Source organism: Eulemur rufifrons, chromosome 2 (assembly GCF_041146395.1).
Source record: "Eulemur rufifrons isolate Redbay chromosome 2, OSU_ERuf_1, whole genome shotgun sequence".
Classification (NCBI taxonomy): domain Eukaryota; kingdom Metazoa; phylum Chordata; class Mammalia; order Primates; family Lemuridae; genus Eulemur; species Eulemur rufifrons.
In genome coordinates this window covers 91,991,981-92,010,121 of record NC_090984.1, presented here as the reverse complement: position 1 = coordinate 92,010,121, position 18,141 = coordinate 91,991,981, and the positions used below count along the sequence as shown (strand labels likewise).

Genomic DNA, 18,141 nt, shown 5'->3' with positions numbered 1-18,141 from the left:
AGCAGAAGAAAAGAAATAACAAAGCTCAGAGCATGACTAAAGGAGGGGTCAATGAGACAAAAAGTTGGTTCTTTGAAAAGATAAACAAAATAACCATTAGACAGATTAACAAGAAATGGAAAAGAAAGGACTCAAATAAGCTCAATCAGAAATGAAAAAGGACACATTACAATTGATACCATAGAAATACAAAATATCATCTGTGAATACTGGAAATTTCTACTCACACAAATTAGGAAATGTAGAGGAAGTGGATAAATTCCTGGAAACACACAACCTACCAAACCTAAATGGGGAAGAAATAGAAATCCTGAACAGACCAATAACAAGCAGCAAGATTGAAGCAGTAATAAAAATGTCTACCAACAAAAAAAGCCCTGGACCAGACGGATTCATAGCTGAATTCTAATGGACCTACAAAGAACTAGTACCTATCCTACAGAAATTATTTTATAACATTGAGAAGGAAGGAATCCTCCTTAACTAATTTTATGAAGCCAGTATCACCTTGATACCAAAGCCAGAAAAGGCCACAATAAAAAAGAAAACTACAAATCAATATGCCTTATAAGCATAGATGCAAAAATCTTTAACAAAATACTAGCAAACTGAATTCAATAGCATATCCAAAAGATAATTTGCCATGATCAAATGGGTTTCATCCCAAGGGTGCAAGGATGGTTTAATATACACAAATTGGTAAACATGTGAATACCACATAATCAGAAGCAGAAACAACGACTGTATGATCATTTCAGTAGATGCAGAAAAAGCATTCAATAAAATCCAACACCCTTTCATGATAAAAACCCTTAACAAACTAGCCATAGAAGAAACATCCCTCAAAATAATAAAAGTCATATGTGACGAACCCACAGCCAATATTATACTGCATGGGGAAAAGTTGAAAGCATTCCCCTTAAGAACTGGACCAAGACAAGGGCACCCACTGCCACCACTTATGTTCAATATAATACTCGAGGTTCTAGCCAGAGCAATCAGGCAAGAGAAGGAAATAAAGGGTATCCAAATCGGGAAAGAGGAGGTAAAACTATCCCTGTTTGCTGGTAATATGATCTTGTATCTAGAAAATCCTAAAGACTCCATTAAAAAGACTTCTAGAATTGATAAATAAATTCAGGTCTCAGGGTACAAAATCAATGTACACAAATCATTAGCATTTCTGTATACTAAGAACAGTCGAGGGTGAGATTCAGATGAAAGACTCATTGCAATAGCTACAAAGAAAATAAAATACCTAGTAATATACTTAACTAAGGATGTGAAAGACCTCTACAAAACACTGATGAAAGAAATCACAGATGACACAGACAAATGAAAAAACATCCCTTGCTCTTCGATTGGTAGATCCAACATTGTTAAAATGTCCATACTGCCCAAAGTGATTTATAGATTCAACATAATCCCCATCAAAATACCAGTGTTATATTTCAAAGATCTATAGAAAATAATCCTAATCTTCATCTGGAACCAAAAAGGAGCCCAAATAGCCAAAGCAATCTTAAGCAAAAAGAACAAATTTGGAGGCATCACATTACCAGACTTGAAATTATACTACTAGGCTGTAGTAACCAAAATAGCATGGTACTGGTATAAAAGTAGAAACATAGACCAATGAAACACAACAGAGAACCCAGCAATAAAATCGTCTACCTACTGATCTTTGACAAAGCAGACAACAACATAAACTGGAGAAAGGAAGTCCTATTCAATAAATGGTACTGGGAAAACTGGATAGCCACATGCAGAGGAATGAAACAGGACTTCTGTCTCTTACCATATACAAAAATTAATTCAAGATGGGTAAAAAGCTTAAATGTAAGGCATGAAATCACAAAAATTCTAGAAGAATATATGGGGAAAAACTCTTCTAGACAGTGGCCTGGGCAAAGAATTTATGACTAAGACCTCAAAGGCAAATACAGTAGCAACAACATTAAATAAATGGGACTTAATTAAAAAGTTTCTGTACAGCAAAGAAAATAATGTCAGAATAAACAGACAATCTACAGAATGGGAGAAAATATTCACAAACTATATATACTACTTAGCCATAAAAAGGATGAAATAATGACTTCTGCAGCAACTTGGATGGAACTGGAGACCATTATCCTAAGCAAATTATCTCAGGAATGGAAAAACAAACACCACATGTACACTGGAATAAATAGAAGCTAAATGATAGACATACATGGGCACAAAGAGATGTGAAGGCCATCAGAATAGAAGAAAGTGGGGTAAAAACTCATCAGGTTCAATGATCACTATTCTGGTGATGGACACACTAAAAGCTCTGACTTAAGCATTATATAAGGTGTCCATGTAACAAAGACATTTGTACCCCTTTAATATTTTGAAATAAGGAATAAAGCAGTGGCAGAATCTGTGTAACCATTGGTAGTTGGCAGTTGCATTTTGTTTGGTACAAAGAGGAGATACATGACTGAATGCTCGTCTGCTTCGGTCTATATTAAGGAGTCTATTAGGGAGATTAACCCTCCCAGATGGTCCCTCCAGTGTATGTTGTAGGTATTAGATGAAAATAAAAATGATCAGTAGTGATAAACCAGCTCTCAATACTCTTTAGCAGAGGTGGTATAGCGTACGGGTGCCAGGTTGCCTGGATCTAAAGCTCAGCAGGGCCCCCTTTCCAGCTGTGTGAGGGTGGGCGAGTTACTAAACTTACTTACTTTCCTGTATGTAAAATAAGGATAATAATACCTACCTCACAGCATTGTGGAGAGGATTAAAGGAGTTAATGCACGTAAACTGCTTAAACAGTGGCTGCCACAGAGTTAAAGTGCTTACTAAGTTTTTACTATTATTATGTATACATGATATGACTGGGAAAGGGTGACTCATTCACGGTTTTCAGAAAGAACTATTTATTGTGAAACAGGAAATGGCTCTTTAGAATGCTTCTGTTTTTTTCATACCTGTCCTCAGTGACTCTTATTTATTTTGGTTTATTCATTCATTCATTTATTAACAAGTATCTTTTGACATTGTTTATAGTGTTCAGGATCCTAAAAGGGCAGATGGTCTGTAGGAGACCATGATATTTTCAATAGAGGGTAGATTCTGAAAAATTCTCTAGTGAGGGGTTGTGAGACCAAGGTTCTTCTGACCCATCTGGATTTGTGGATAGTCTATGCATAAAACATCTGGTTTCATCAGAAGCTTGAAATGTACACATTTTTATGCATACTTTTTGTTCCCAAAGAGAGCCTGGTGCATGCTTTTCCTGATTTATGTAATTTGAGAATTTCCGAATTCTAGATGAATGTCATTCAGAACAGTCTCTTCTGAACTAGCCCCACTTGGTTTTTTTTCAAAGAAATGTATGTCATCTGCATGCAATGCTTAATAAATCTTGAGTCTACAGACGTCAGGGAGGGGTAAGAAGTGGCTCATAAACCATTGCTTATTCAACTTGGTGATATCTAGGTGTGTTAAATGTATAAGCAAGCAATGAAAATTGTTAAAACTTAAGACATTTTCTGTTTTTATTGAGGTGCCTTATTTTTTTTTTAAATAAAAGGATCTGTTAATAAAGTCTTGCCTTATGTTTCTTTGAAAGTGGAATAAATGTCACTCATGAAGGGGCTCTAAATAATTTGCCTATTTTATGCCTGAAATTCCCATTGTTAAAATTAGGCCATTGGATGAAGCCATTTTATTATTGTTGCCATGAAGTTTTTGTAATAATATTAATAGTTCTATGTTCTTCCTAGGGATAACCCATTACCCCTTTAGTACACAGGGTAACCACTACCACATTAGCAGAGGGGAAGACAGATTTTTTTTTTTTTTTTTTTAAGTGTGAAAAGGTCAAGAGTACAAGTTGTGATTCTGGTGAAAATACTGTGTGTCTCGAGGGGTTAGAGGTGGGCTATAAACAGGGAGGTAGGGGATGAAGAGGACAGATTCGTTGCTCTGTTTTCTGCATTTCTGCTGCCAACATATATCTGTCCAAATAAATGTAGAGGAAAGATTCCATTTTGTTGTAAAATTATCATTCCCTCTGGTTCTTTGTATTTTCGCTGTTTCTACATGCTAGCCACTGGCCCATGAAAATATGAATATTTTGCAGTCTCAGTTTTCTTATATGTGAAATGGGACTATTAATTCTACCTTACAGGATTTTTGTAAGATTTCAGTGAGAGGATACGTGCAAGGACTCTAGCTGGAACATTGTATGTCTTCACCAGTTGCTTTTTCCTGTCTTGTCTCTGAACTTGGTCCATGAAATTTAGATACTTTAATTGCATATTTTGCTCTTATTTATGTTTGTGAATCTCGTTTCTCATTGGGCTGTAAATTTTTTTGAGGGCAAATACCATTTCCTTTTCATTCTCTATAATATATGCTCTTATAATACTTTGTACCTTTTTTAATATTTATTTATATGACCATTTAATTAGATTTTTTCCCCATTTGGTCTGTAGGCTTCATGAAGGCTAGGATCTTATTTGGTTTTACCCAGTAATGTATATTTAAGGCCTAGTCTAGTGCCTGGCACATAAAAAGTGTTCTGTAAATATTTGTGGAATGAATAATTACTAAGTTAAACATGCTAGATTCTAAACAAACACTTCTTCTAGGAAGGTTGAAACTACCTGTCATATTCTTTCCAGACTTAACTTGAAGCCTTCTAGGAGACTATTAAAAGTTTGCAGAATTTTAGGTGAGACCTTAGTTCTTTAAATAACAGGGTATAAGGAAAAGAAAAAGTTTATGAAATAATTTGGGTTCAGTATTTTATGTCATTTTAGTGGGAGGTCAGTAATGTCTATTTTGAATATATTGTAAAGAACTTGTTAAGTGTAAATTAAAATTATTACTTTTAGTTAGTATTTATAAGTATTAACATCTGTGAGTATGATATTAATTTAAAATTTAGATTTGCAGGACAAAGCTGTCAAACATTGCTTGTTTATTTCCTTCCTTTACAAACTTTACATAAATCTGATTATATCAGAGTCAACTTTGATGATGTTTGAGACCTTGGTGTATCCTGGTCTTGGCAGTGCTTATCCACATTGTTGAACTCTTCATAAATTCTTGCTTCTCTGTGCCCAAAACACTCAGTTTGTCATTCATTCATCCAAATGCTAACTCTTCACCCTCCAGGGTTTTGACACATTGCTGGTGCATGTCCTGACAGCTGAGTCATTTCACCTATTGAGTCAGCATCTTCACCTTTCCTCTAATCAAGTTACAACTTTATTTTGAAGTAATCTCACTGGATATTAGAAGGTCAAGCTCAATATTATTTTCTTCAAATATGGCTTAATACAACTGGACACAGAAAAAAAGAAGGGAAAACTCTGTATTGTATCAGGAATTTATATTGTTCATTTCTTAAATATTTTTTTAAAAGCTGGCATTTATTGAACATTTTCCATCTCTAGGCATTGTATGAAACATTTTATGTATTATATTATCTCATAAAACCCTGGAGCTCTCACTGTGACAGAGCTACTATTCTTAGGCTCATTTTGTAAAAGATACTAAGACTCAGCAGTGCTTTTTAACAAGAATTTTTAGCAGCTAAAATTTATTGACCACTGAATGTGTTCCAGACACTCTTTATGTGTTTTTATTTTTATATCCTCAGTTCTTAAGTCAATTTTGTGAGGTAGGTTCTGTTATTATACCCTCATTTACATAATAAGGAAACTAAGGCCCAAAGACTCAACTGTGGTTTCCCAGCTAGGAAATGGCAAAGCCAACTTTGGTATCCTGGCTGACTCTGTAGCCCATTGTCTTAGCTGTTACACTGCACTGCCCCAGATTTCCCAGCTGGTACACAGTGGAGCCTGATTAGAACACAGGCCCCCTGATTTCAAAGTCCGTGCGCGCGTGCGTGCGTGCGTGCGTGTGTGTGTGTGTGTGTGTGTGTGTGTGGTCCAGAGGTCAACCTAGGCCATCTATCTGGAAGAATGCAGAATGGGTTACAAGTTCCAAATTATGCTGAAAGAAATCTAATTCATTTGACATCATAAATGTTTCTGTGATGTTTTTTTCAGGGTTACAACTGACAGACTTGAGATAATAGACTTAAGTTGCTGAGCTTAGTTTTAATTTTATTATACTTATTAAGGCCAACGCTTATTTGTCATATTTGGTTTGGTTCCTTAAGTAGAAGATAGGGTTATTATAACGTATTTTCTGAAAGAGAAAGTCATTTTCAGTATAGCTGAAGAGAAAAGGTTTGTATTACCTAGTGACATGTCTGGTTGAGCTCTAGGGTATAATATTGGACACAGAATGCTGAATTATAATATACCAAGATTCAGAAAAAGGCTGTGCTTAGAATTGCATTGTAAGCATGCATATCTTTAGATTTGAGTAACTCCCTCCCCTTGAAATGCATGTTTTGTGGCCTGGAAACCACGAGCAAAAAAGGGAGATGTAAATATCCTAGCTGAAGCTAGTATCAAGTCTTATTATTCAGCGTTTTAAAATGTTTTTCTGTTCTGAAAGTGTTAAGCTTTCCAGACACATTCTTTGTCCTTTTCAAAATCTTTGTATTTATTTCTGTTTTCCAAGTTTTGATTTTGGAGTCATACACTCACAATTATACATACCATTTTACACACATACATAAGTACATACATGTAAGTTTCTCTTTCTTTATTGTTTTATACTTGAATAATACTGTTTTTATACACACTAGGAAATAAGGCTTTAAAATGGATTTCATTTTTCTTAGTATATTTCAAATTTGAATTTTTATTTTCTCAACTCTTATATGTGGGCTTACATTTGTATTCAATTTGTATTAATTAAGTCATATCCTTTGTATGAAGCCTAGGAGAGCTCCACAATTAGGGAGCTGTACTACATGCTGTCACTGGATTTTACTACCCAGATTGTGACTTTAATTATAAATGTACACTCTTTATTACTCTTGGGATTAGAGGCCATTCCACTGCACTCACTTAGTCCTGTGTCAATCTCAGGAGCTTAAGGTCTCATATTTAAAACTCCCAACTGAGGTTCAAAAATAGCATCTCTAAGCTGGCATTGCAACATTGGATTGACTCTTTTTTTTGTATTTTACATCTTTTTTTTTTTTTTATAAAAAGTTTAATGGCATCTTTGGTATCAACTATAAATTATGAATTAACAGACAGTGGGCTTAATTGATATTAATGTGATATCTATCTATCTGTTCTTAAACCTCACAGCATGCTGTTAAAGTAGCTGCAGGTTCATTTCATCTTGAAATGATTGACGTTGATGTTAATCCTCAAAACAAATGGAAAGTAGATAGGCCATTTTATCCCTTGAAGAACTAATCTCTTGGGGGAGGGCCCTCAATTAACTGAAATGGTTGAAAATAATGTGTTCTTTTATTGCAGTTTTTTTTTTTTAGGGAGTGGTCAATTCAATGTTAAGTGCTTGTTGAAAATCTTTGATTCCAGTACTTATTTTCTTACCTTATAAGCATGGCATAAATAAAAATAGTCTTTTTTGAAGATTGTTGTTGCTCATACTTCTGAACCTGACTGAAAATTGGGTTTCAATGATGCTGACTCTCAGGCACTCCTGGAAGTTTGTTCTGTTAATTCCTTTTTTATCAGATTATGATTTTATGATTTGCTCCTTATCTTAAAAGCCAAGTGCAGAAGAGAGGACAAATTATGATTATTTGAGTGTTCTAAATAGGTGGCCTTTGTTTAATTGAAGTTTGATATTACTGGAATAAAATTTTACCAAAAATTTAATGTTTCTAGAAATGCTTCACAATTTATTTTTTAAATGGTTTTAAAATAATTTTGAAGATGTGCCCAAAATATTAAATATAAGTGTTTCTACACAGAAGGTAGTGTTAATAAGTTGTAAAATAGAAAATTGATTCTATACTATAGGTTATACATACTTGATATATATTTGTCAAATCAATAACTTTTTTGTGAAAAGCACTTTCCACCCTGTAAATGGCTTATCATTTAATCCTCACTCAACCTTGTGAAATCTGTTTTCTCAGTCTTACAAATGAGAAAACTAGTGTTCAGAGAAGTGGCTTGTCCTGTGTCACTTAGTAAATAGCAAAGGTGTGATTCTAACTGAGTCCATACCAAAGTCCTCACAGCGTCTCAGAAGGCCCAAGACGATCTCCTGCAGCCACTTGTCCCTTTCTCTTCTGTCCTTATCTCACCCACTTTCCACTCCAGCTGCAGCAACGTTGACTCCTTTGCTGAGCCTCAGATTCACTCTCGAGCTCCTTCCTGCCAGAGTACTTTGCACTCGCTCTCCCTCTGCCCCGGAAACTTTCCCCCACACCGTACCTCCACGTATTTGTTCAAGGGTCATCCTCTAGGTGAATACTCTGCTTAAAATTGTACCCTTCAACCTTAGTCCCCTTGCCCTGCACACTATTTTCCCCCATAGAATATACCATATATTTATTATTTTTAGTTGTTGTTATTTGTGTCCATCTGCTGGGATGTAAAGTCAGGATTTTTGTATCTTTTTCTTTGTGGCATCCCAGCAGTGCCTGGCGACCGGTGGGTGTTGAGTGAGTGTTGAATGAATGAGTGAGTGCAAAGCCCTATACCCTTTGCCCTAGACCTTCCCACTGTTCATTTATTAATGATACACTTGATAAAAATTTCAGGTTATTTTGCTGTGGAGGGCATTTCCAAATTATACTACTTCATTAATATGTACGTATCTTCATTTTGAATTTTTTTTTCTCTGTTGTATTTTTCTCTCATCCTGGAATATCAACCATTCTGTTTATTTTTAAAAGTCAGGTAGATTTTTTTATAAAGTATTAGAAAATAAGGCATTCTTTTGCTGGATGGAACTAAGGAACTGTGCATTGTTTTAGTTCGGTTTGTGTCAGTATGCTGGCCCTTTCCCTCCTTCTTACATTCATAAATATCATATCATTAAAAACCATCCCAGTTTTTAAATTTACATTTCATGACTTGGTATTATTAATATGTCAGGAAATATTAATATTTACTCTATTAAATACATTATATTAAGCCTTTTCCTCTATTCTTTAGTCTAATTTTATTTCTAGAAGAATAAAGTTCTAATTTAAAATTGAAAACATGAGGGAATAAGATTCACTACATAGCATTTGCCTAATGTATATTATGTACCTACTGTATTCTAGAAACTCCTGTTAGGGCCAGGTGCCGTGGCTCAGGCCTGTAATCCTAGCACTTTGGGAGGCAGAGGCAGGAGGATCTCTTGAGGCCAGGAGTTTAAGATCAGTCTGAGCAACATAGCAAGACCCTGTCTCTACAAAAAATACAAAAATTAGTTGTGCATGGTGGTGCATGCCTGTAGTCCCAGTTACTTGGGAGGCTGAGTCCGGGCAACAGAGCAAAACCCTGTCTCAGAACAAAACAAAACGAAACTCCTCCCAGGGCCTGGTTATTAAAAGGTGCAAGACATGAGAGGCACTGGTTAAAAAAAAGTTGCAGTATAATGTGGCAAGTGCTTGAATGGAGGTATATGCAAAGTTTCATGGGAATTTTATGTTCCAGAGTTTGTAAGTACTACAGGGCTGCTGTTCCTGTAAGATTGCAGAGCAGGGGATTATCTTCTCAGCTCTTACAGTGATCCAGATACAACTGAAATTGGTACTGTCACCATAGCTCTGTTGGCCATAGCTCTAGAAAAATGTTGGAACATAGGAGTAATGTGGCTCAGGGATTCCCAAACACAGGCTTGTGGAAAGGTTGTTAGTGTTGGGCAAAGTGAAAAATAAGAAAAGAGAAGGAAGGGTCAAGGGAGAGAATACACAACTCTGTGTGTGTGTGTGTGTGTGTGTGTGTGCGCGCGCGCGCGTGTGTGTGTGTGTGTGTGTGTGTGTGTACGTTTAGGATTGGCAACCCTCCTTTTTAAAGGAAGGATTGTCTTTTTTTTTTTTTTTTGAGACAGAGTCTCACTCTGTTGCCCGGGCTAGAGTGAGTGCCGTGGCTTCAGCCTAGCTCACAGCAACCTCAAACTCCTGGGCTCAAGTGATCCTCCTGCCTCAGCCTCCCAAGTAGCTGGGACTACAGGCATGCGCCACCATGCCCGGCTAATTTTTTGTATATATATATTTTAGTTGTCCATATAATTTCTTTCTATTTTTAGTAGAGACGGGGTCTCACTCTTGCTCAGGCTGGTCTCGAACTCCTGACCTCGAGTGATCCACCCGCCTCGGCCTCCCAGAGTGCTAGGATTACAGGCGTGAGCCACCGCGCCCGGCCAGGATTGTCTTTTATCCTGAGATTATCCTTTCTCTTCTTTTGTTATTATGAAGGTCCTTTATTTTTATGAAATTACAGTGAAAAGAAATGGTAGCTATTTTTTTAATGCTTTTACCTGAAAAAAAAAAATTACAACCTGCTCTTTTTTGCGTAATTTTACTAGTATGTAAAATCCTCAAAAGAGGAAACCACTGACATGAGTACTATAGAATACTGTATAATTTTTGCAGTCCTTTTTTGGTATAGCCTAGCAAATTCCAGGAATTCCTCATATTAAAAAGGCCCTAGTCCCTATCCTCCTGGCATTTCTACCCCTGGAAATAAGCCCTTAGGAAATGAATTAATAATAGAGACATTGACCTTGTCAGTCAGAGGCTGTGGTGGCTTTTGTCCTGTGGTGAGTTTGGTGGCAGGAAAATAATTACACCTATAATTAGGAGTTGATCAATTTTTAAATATATTATTTCTTGTGCTGACAAGTTTCAGTGATGACCTTGGCATTAGAAGATAAAACATGAAGGATAACTAATGGCAGTGTTAAAAACAGTATTTATCAGTGTGTGCATGTGCGCATGTGTGTGTGCATGCATGGAGTTTATTTCCTCTCTGATTGGAACATAGTGTCAAAATAACGTGAAAGCCCTGAATCGTGTAATTTTGCTGTTTAGGCCACACTAGTCTGCATTAGTAGTGGTGACTTTTGGTTTTTGCTTTATAAATTGGAGAGCACATATTTGTTAGCTTTTGGGAAAGGGAAACTGGAGAGCTCCATGAAAGAATAATAATAAATACATGTTGGTTGTCTAAGCTGGGAAGAATATAATTAATATATTATTATTATTATTTTAAAATTAAATTTATCCAGCTACAATTGTTCACCAGTTTAAAGCTGATTTTATGCTTTTAAGTTTAAAAATATGTAATTGTTTGTAGAAGAGTCAATCAAATTTTCCTTTACTTTCAGATTGCAACTTCTCTTAAGCAACTAAAAAAAAAATTTTTCTTTTTTTTGTGAACCTGACATTGTAAACATAAATTTTTTTTTTTTTTTTTTTTTTTTTCAATTTGGAGACAGGGTTTCATTCTTGTCATCCAGGCTGAAGTGCAGTGGTACAGTCATAGCTCATTGCAACCTCCTGGGCTCAAGTGATCCTCCTGCCTCAGTTTCCCAACTAGCTGGGACTACAGGCACATGTCGACATGCCTGCTAATATTTTTAAAATTATTTTGTTAGAGACAGGGTCTTGCTATGTTGCCCAGCATGGTCCTGAACTCCAGGCCTCAAGTGATCCTCCTCCTTGGCCTTCCAAAGTGCTACGATTACAGGCAAGAGCCCGGCCTCTTAAACAATTAAATAACTGGTTGTGACGATGGAAATATATCTATAGCTGCAGCAGCGGCGGCGGTGGTGGTGGTGGTGGTGGTTGTTAGTTGCAATCATCATCATGATGTTATTGGTGTAGGCCACACTGTAAGACTGCCTGGGTTTGGATGCTAGCTGCAGCCCTTACTAGTGTGTGATGTTGGGCAAGTGACTTAGTTGTTCTGGGCGTCAGTTTCTTCATCTGAAAATCTGGGATATTAATTGTGGTTGCACATAAGATATTCTGAGGATTAAAGGGGATAGTGTGTGTCAGGAGCTTAGTATAGTGCTTTGCAGTAGTAAGTGTTCATGATCATTGTTGTCTCCATTCTTTTTACCTGGAAATTTCAAGTCCTTTCAGTTGTTTGTTGTTTAATTAGTACCCACACCTTGGTCTTATCCTTTCGATAATGTTGTATCTGTGTTAGCCATTCTATGAGATGTGTTTTGAAGCTAGGAAAAAAAAAATGTGTCCTAATAATCAGCAAAGTGTTTTTCAAGCTTCCTAATAGTTTGGCAAGAGTTCTAAAAGCAGCCAACTACACATTCATTTATTTATAGCCAAGGCCAAGAAGGAATGCTTTTACTGTATAGATTTTTCCAGGGACCTTTAGCTTAGCAACTGAAAGGTCTCACTGCTAACTTTAAATAAACTGAGAGAGAAAAAATTTCAAAGGTGAATGGGATGAAAGAAGAATTTTAAAGTTATTATTTTAAAAACAGTGGTTTTCAACCCTAGCCACACATTGAAATCACCTGAGTCACTTTTATAAGCTACAAATGCCTAGCAGTAGAAACACCACACCACCACCAACAGCAAACATTTTGAACCCACCTCTTTGAATACAGTAATAAAGTACTTGAATGGTCAAGTCTTTAATACTTATTTTAGTTAACAGGTTGGTTTTGGGTTAGTTTCTTATGTGCATTGAAGTGTATTGTGTAATCAACGTGTTACATTTGGCTCCAGTTCATAGGACATGAAGCCCAAGTTTATTATTTGATTCATTATAAAGATTTATAGTTGTCTCTGTGTTTTGATGAAATATTGTTGGTTATGTCTGTGATATATTGGGTGTCAAAAGCAATTCCTAATGGAAGCTTAATTCCACTAATAAAATGGGACTCTTTTTAGGTTTCCTGAAGTATGTGCTACAAAAACGGAATGCTGCGTGTATATGTGTTTAGAGGTAAAATTGGTGGCAGTGATTTGGACAGGCCACATGGACAGACAGGTATTTTATCACATGTACAAGTGTATCTCACTTCAATCTTTCAAGGCTAAATCTATTTACTACTTAATAATTTAGTACTAAACATCTCCTTACAACTATGAGACATTATTCCTAGTTTTCTCCAAATATAGACTCTTATACCTTATGTAAGTAAAATTCTCACTGATTTTGTTAAGATTTATGGAGGGTTGCCTGTGAGGGACTGATAACATACATGGATAGAGATTTGTACACCGCAAGGGAAAGTTGTAAGGGATCAGAGACCAGATTGCCATGCTCATTCTGTGCTGGTCCCTTTACTTTTTATGAGAGTTGGAGAAATGGAAGTAAAAGGGCCACGTAAGTAATAGCTTAGGACATTTTCAGGTGCAAAGTATTGTTAATATAGAAGGATTGTATTTCAGATGTTTTGAATGAAAATATTATAAGTATTATAAATGTAATTTGTAAATATTCATTGAATAATATAACCATTAAATATTTATAATATTTATATTTTATATAACAGTATTCATTAGGAGCTTAAATAATGTTATAGCTTAGCTTCCAATGCAAATATATGAACATTTTATAGAAATATTTATTCACTGTATTTCTACATATATTTCAATAGTCTATGTGTAAATAAGTTACTAGCTTACATCTTCTTTATTAATTTATTTTTTCTTCTTTCAAAACCAGTCCACCTTCTTGTAATAGATATTATGGCCAATAAATATGATACGGGCTTCTCTATTTACTTGGCTAGCATAATTGCAAGTGCAAAGTTAATATTCTAATTTTCAACTTCATTTGATTGAGGTCCCAGAGCACCAAACCCAAAAGACACTGGACACTTTTCTTTTCCTTTTTCAAAAAACTTTTAATAGATTTAGTGGGTACAAGTTGAACTCTCTTACATTTTGCATAGTGGTAAGGTCTGGGCTTTTAATGTGCCCATTACCTCAATATGGGTGCGTATGTATTTCATCTACCGTTGCTGCTTTTTGTTTTGCAAAGTCCTGAATGAGCCAGTCCTCAAGAAAGAGTGGGCTAATACTGGATCCCTGATGTTGCTCCCCAAACATTAGATAGGATGGAATAATTGAAGCGGATTACTAGAGAGGAATGAGCTTCTCCTGCAAATCAATAACCAGCCTTTGAAATCATAATGAGAGTGAGAGGAGTTTGTGTGTGTGTGTGTGTGTGTGTGTGTGCGCGCGCGCGTGTGTGTGTTGAGAGAGATGTGGGGGGAGGTATTAATTTATAGGGAGGTGGGCTGTGGCTAAAATGTGTATAGAGCCTGTTGACTGTTCCTTAAATATTTGTCTCTTAATCTGGACCTTCCCTCTGTGTTGAGTTATATGTCCATTTTCCCATTACATGTCACATCTGTAAATTTTAAAATTACTTGGCTATGAACACCTTGGAGGTAGGAGTAGTCATTTCCCTCAGCTTATTGATGAAAAATTAATAGGAGGATCCTGGGAGATGGTGATATAAAAGGCATATGGGGGAAAATGACTTATGGTAAAAAGGGAGGAGAAAGACAATACAGTGAGAAATACAACTTAGCTGGTCACTGCATTCTTTTCTTGGGTGAGAAACATATTCTGAAAATCAGCTTAATTTTAAGAGTTCTTCCGGAGTAGTGGAATCTGACCTTATGGGATCTTACCAAGCTGTGATAACTGGATCAGTTATTCTCCCTTTTAAACACGTACTAACATTGGATAGATGAGTCATTGTGCTAATGACCTTCATGGTATTACATAACCACTTATTGATTGCTCATTTATTTATGGGGGCTGTGATTCTGTGGGATCCCTCCCTCGAGAGCAGGGATAGACTCTGCTGGCCAGAGGTTTCCATTGGAACATAGATGACAGAAGCATCCTCTGCCTGGTCTGCTTTGGGATTCTAAGATGACATTTAATTATCCTAATTTATATTTATTTCTAAATGACTATAATATTTTTTCTTCTATCTTATTTCAGAAGTGTTTAGATTTCCAGGTGACTAGATTTGGGAGGTGGGGTAGCTTTGAGTTGTTAAAGTCTAGTGTTATTGCATTGTGGTCAGAATTCCCTGCCTGCATGATATCTTTTTGTCATTTATGAGATTTTCTTTATGGCCTAGTACATGATCCTTTTTATAAATGTTTCTTTAAAAAGAATATTTGTATCTATTTTAGGGACTGGCTATGTGGACACTAAACTTTTGTTATGTCTTGGAAACCTCCTGGACTACTCAGACATTGTTCCTTCTCTGATCTCTGGCTTGTCCTGCCTTTTCGCATTCTATCTTTTCACATCCTCCTGGGGCTGGGGGGATGAGGGAGGAGGTTGGGAGCAGCATTAGCTATATGGGGCAATCTGAGGGCCAAATGTTATAGGAAGAGCCCCGGCTAGTTAGGTTATCCTTCAGCATGAATGAAAAATTTTTTTAAATTGTTACTATAAAGGAATTGCCTCTTTAAGGGAATCCACCCCCGTTTCTTTTGGTTAATCTTGACTGCTTAAGTTCTTTAATTTAATGAAGGAAGTTATTTCAGAAGAATTTAGTCTGTGATAAAGGATAAATCACAACTTTTGTTCTATGTGTTCATCTCTGGGGAATTGGCTGGAGGGGAGATAGAGAAGGGTTTAGCATGAATGGGAACATGTTGGAGATTAATTTGTTGATTTCTTTCTACTTTCTTCCTCCTCGTCTGTCTTTGCACACGCCCTGCTTCTGGAGTATGGTATCACTCTGGCCTTTCACTGTATTTGAATGGTGGATGGTGGTGAAGAGTCCAGGCTCTGGAGCCAGTCTTCCTGGGTTTGAACCCTGTCTCCATTGTTATTGTTGTATCACTCTGGGCCAGTCACCAAATCTCTCTGTGTCTTGATTTAGTCATCTGTTAAGTTGGAAATAGTACCTACTATTAATATGTAGGATTGTTATAGGGATTAAATGAGATATCATATTTGTGTTTAGAATAGTGCCCGGTAAATGTACCCAGCATGTTCAATAAATGTAGAGTTCCTATGTATGAGTGGATAGCCTGTTTCACATTATCTATGATGTGACAATTTGTGTAAATAAAGGGTAAATTTCAACTGTGTAACATTAAAAAAATGGACTGTTTACTGTCTGAACTCTTTGAATTGCTAAATATACGAATCTCTTGAGAACTACTGCAGTGACTGCAAACATTAATTGTTATTGTCATGGCTTAAATGATCATTTGCTTTTGGAGGAAAGGCTATATAATTCGTAGATACTTTCATAATTCATATGTGCTAAGTTAAGGAGTTTTCCATGTAGATTTTCTGGTTTTTAGGCTTTATTAAAGTCACTGTATCAAAAATTGAATTAATTAAAATTTCCCCTGAAGATTTTAACCTGTAACTAATGTTATGTTAATAAGCTTTTTCTTGCTCCCTTTGCAGTATCAATACTCCCATTCAGCTTCCAGGTATGGGGTCTGATGTATAACTCAGAAAATCTCAGTAATTAACTGTGATGGTCGTGTGCATGTAATTAGCCGTTGGTTAAGGGTATACATTCATATTCATAAGCAGCTTTATTTGATATTTGTTTGTTTATTTTAAACACCTGAAGCAGGTAGCACTTAAAGAGAAAGCTTGGTTTGACTGAATTTAGTTCTTAATGTCTAAGGGTAGATGTTTTAAAACTGATTAAATCTAGGGGCATAGAATGAGACATATAACTGAACTTAAATCTCAAAGTATTTGCCTGTAAGATATTAATATATTATACCTTTGGGGTCCTATAAGAGTGATAGGAGAGGGGAAACTCACTAGTTAATTCACATCTTAGAGTAGCAGTGATGCTATATACCTTCAAAAATATGGACTACTTCTTGTTCTCTAATATCTGGTAAAGAAATCCTATGTTTTCAGGTGTTGTATCCACCTTCATCTAGGTTTACCCTGGCAGGGTTTTGTGGGAATTAATTACCCCTGAGGTCCTGGGTAGTTGGGCTGGCACTTGAGTCGCGGGATATAAGGAGGGGAGGGGGGTCATGGAGAGGAGTCACGTGGATTCAGTGACTACGAGGCTGGCCCTCGCCCCCCTCCCCTGGGCCTACTGGTGGCTGTAAGGTGGGTACTGTATGCTGTTGCACTCGCCTCCGGGGTGTGGGCAGCCCAAGCCACGAGGCTGTGGTAAAACATTTACTAGACGGCTGGTAACTGAGGATGGTTGCAAGTGACTGGCCAAACACTGTTAGAGTCCTTGATTAGTACAAAGGGAACGTGGGAGTGTGGTTAGAGATCCGGGCGCCGTGCCCGGCTCCATAACTCATTCATTGTGCGACCTCAATCATTGTCTCTAATTTTCTTCGTGAAAAATGGAGAAGAATAATGCCACCTGCTTACTTTAATGCCACCTGCTTATTTCTAAGGATGTTCTGAGGATCAATAAGTTAATCACCCTGGGGAAGGCAGCAGAGCCTACCCTGGTCATGATTTTCATTGCCTCTCCAGGGGAGCTCCAGTTTGGGATAATGAAATCTTGGAATGAAGACAGGAGTGGAGTGAGCTGTCTGTCTACAACTTAGTGTATTTCAAGTCCAACTGTAGATCAGGTTTCTTTCTAGCTGGGGAATTTTAAATAACCTAAAATTTCTACATATTTTTTAGAAACAACACCAAACCAAATGTCTGACCTGCTGTTTGTGGGAAAAGAACAGATGTCTATTCTGAGAACATATTAAGAAAGACGTTAGTGGTTTTCTCCCTCTGTAAAGGAAGGAGATGGGTCAAAAGGGAAGCTTGTAGATTTAAGTAGAATTTGCCCTTGTTTTCCTATTACTGATGTGCTCTTTTTGAGACAGTTGGTATTGTTTCATTTTGCAGATTTTTCAAGTTTTTTTGACAAAGAAACTTCATAGAGATCAAGCCAAAGCAAAACAAAAAATATAAACACACAATTGCCTTAAATACCAAGGATGTCAGCATGAAATTAAAATGAATCGACTGACATTTCTGCTTTGAAATTTTTTAGTAAAACTAATTTAAACCAACAGTAAAAGCTTCTGGCCTCACCTTATAAGGGAAAGTTTGACCTTTTTCAGTGTTTTTGGACTTAAGGGTATTGACATTGCTGTGTTTTTGGTTAAAATTTGCTTCAAACTTCTAAAGGCTTTTGGGATTTTGGTTAATCCTTGGTTGCGGAATAGCAAATACAGTCAATTTTGTTGGTACAATGTAGTTTTCAAAACAAAGTCTCTGAAGTAGTGGGTATGGTATCCCCTCCCCACCCATGTGTAAACTGTTAAAAAGAACACTGTTGTCATGTGAATTCTTAT

General features: G+C 36.6%; 1 protein-coding gene across 4 annotated transcripts in view; it reads left to right on the top strand.

Annotated features, from left to right (window-relative positions):
- Window positions 1-18,141, top strand: part of PPP2R5E (protein phosphatase 2 regulatory subunit B'epsilon) — a 138,344-nt gene that overhangs the window by 52,112 nt on the left and 68,091 nt on the right. The window lies entirely within an intron of this gene.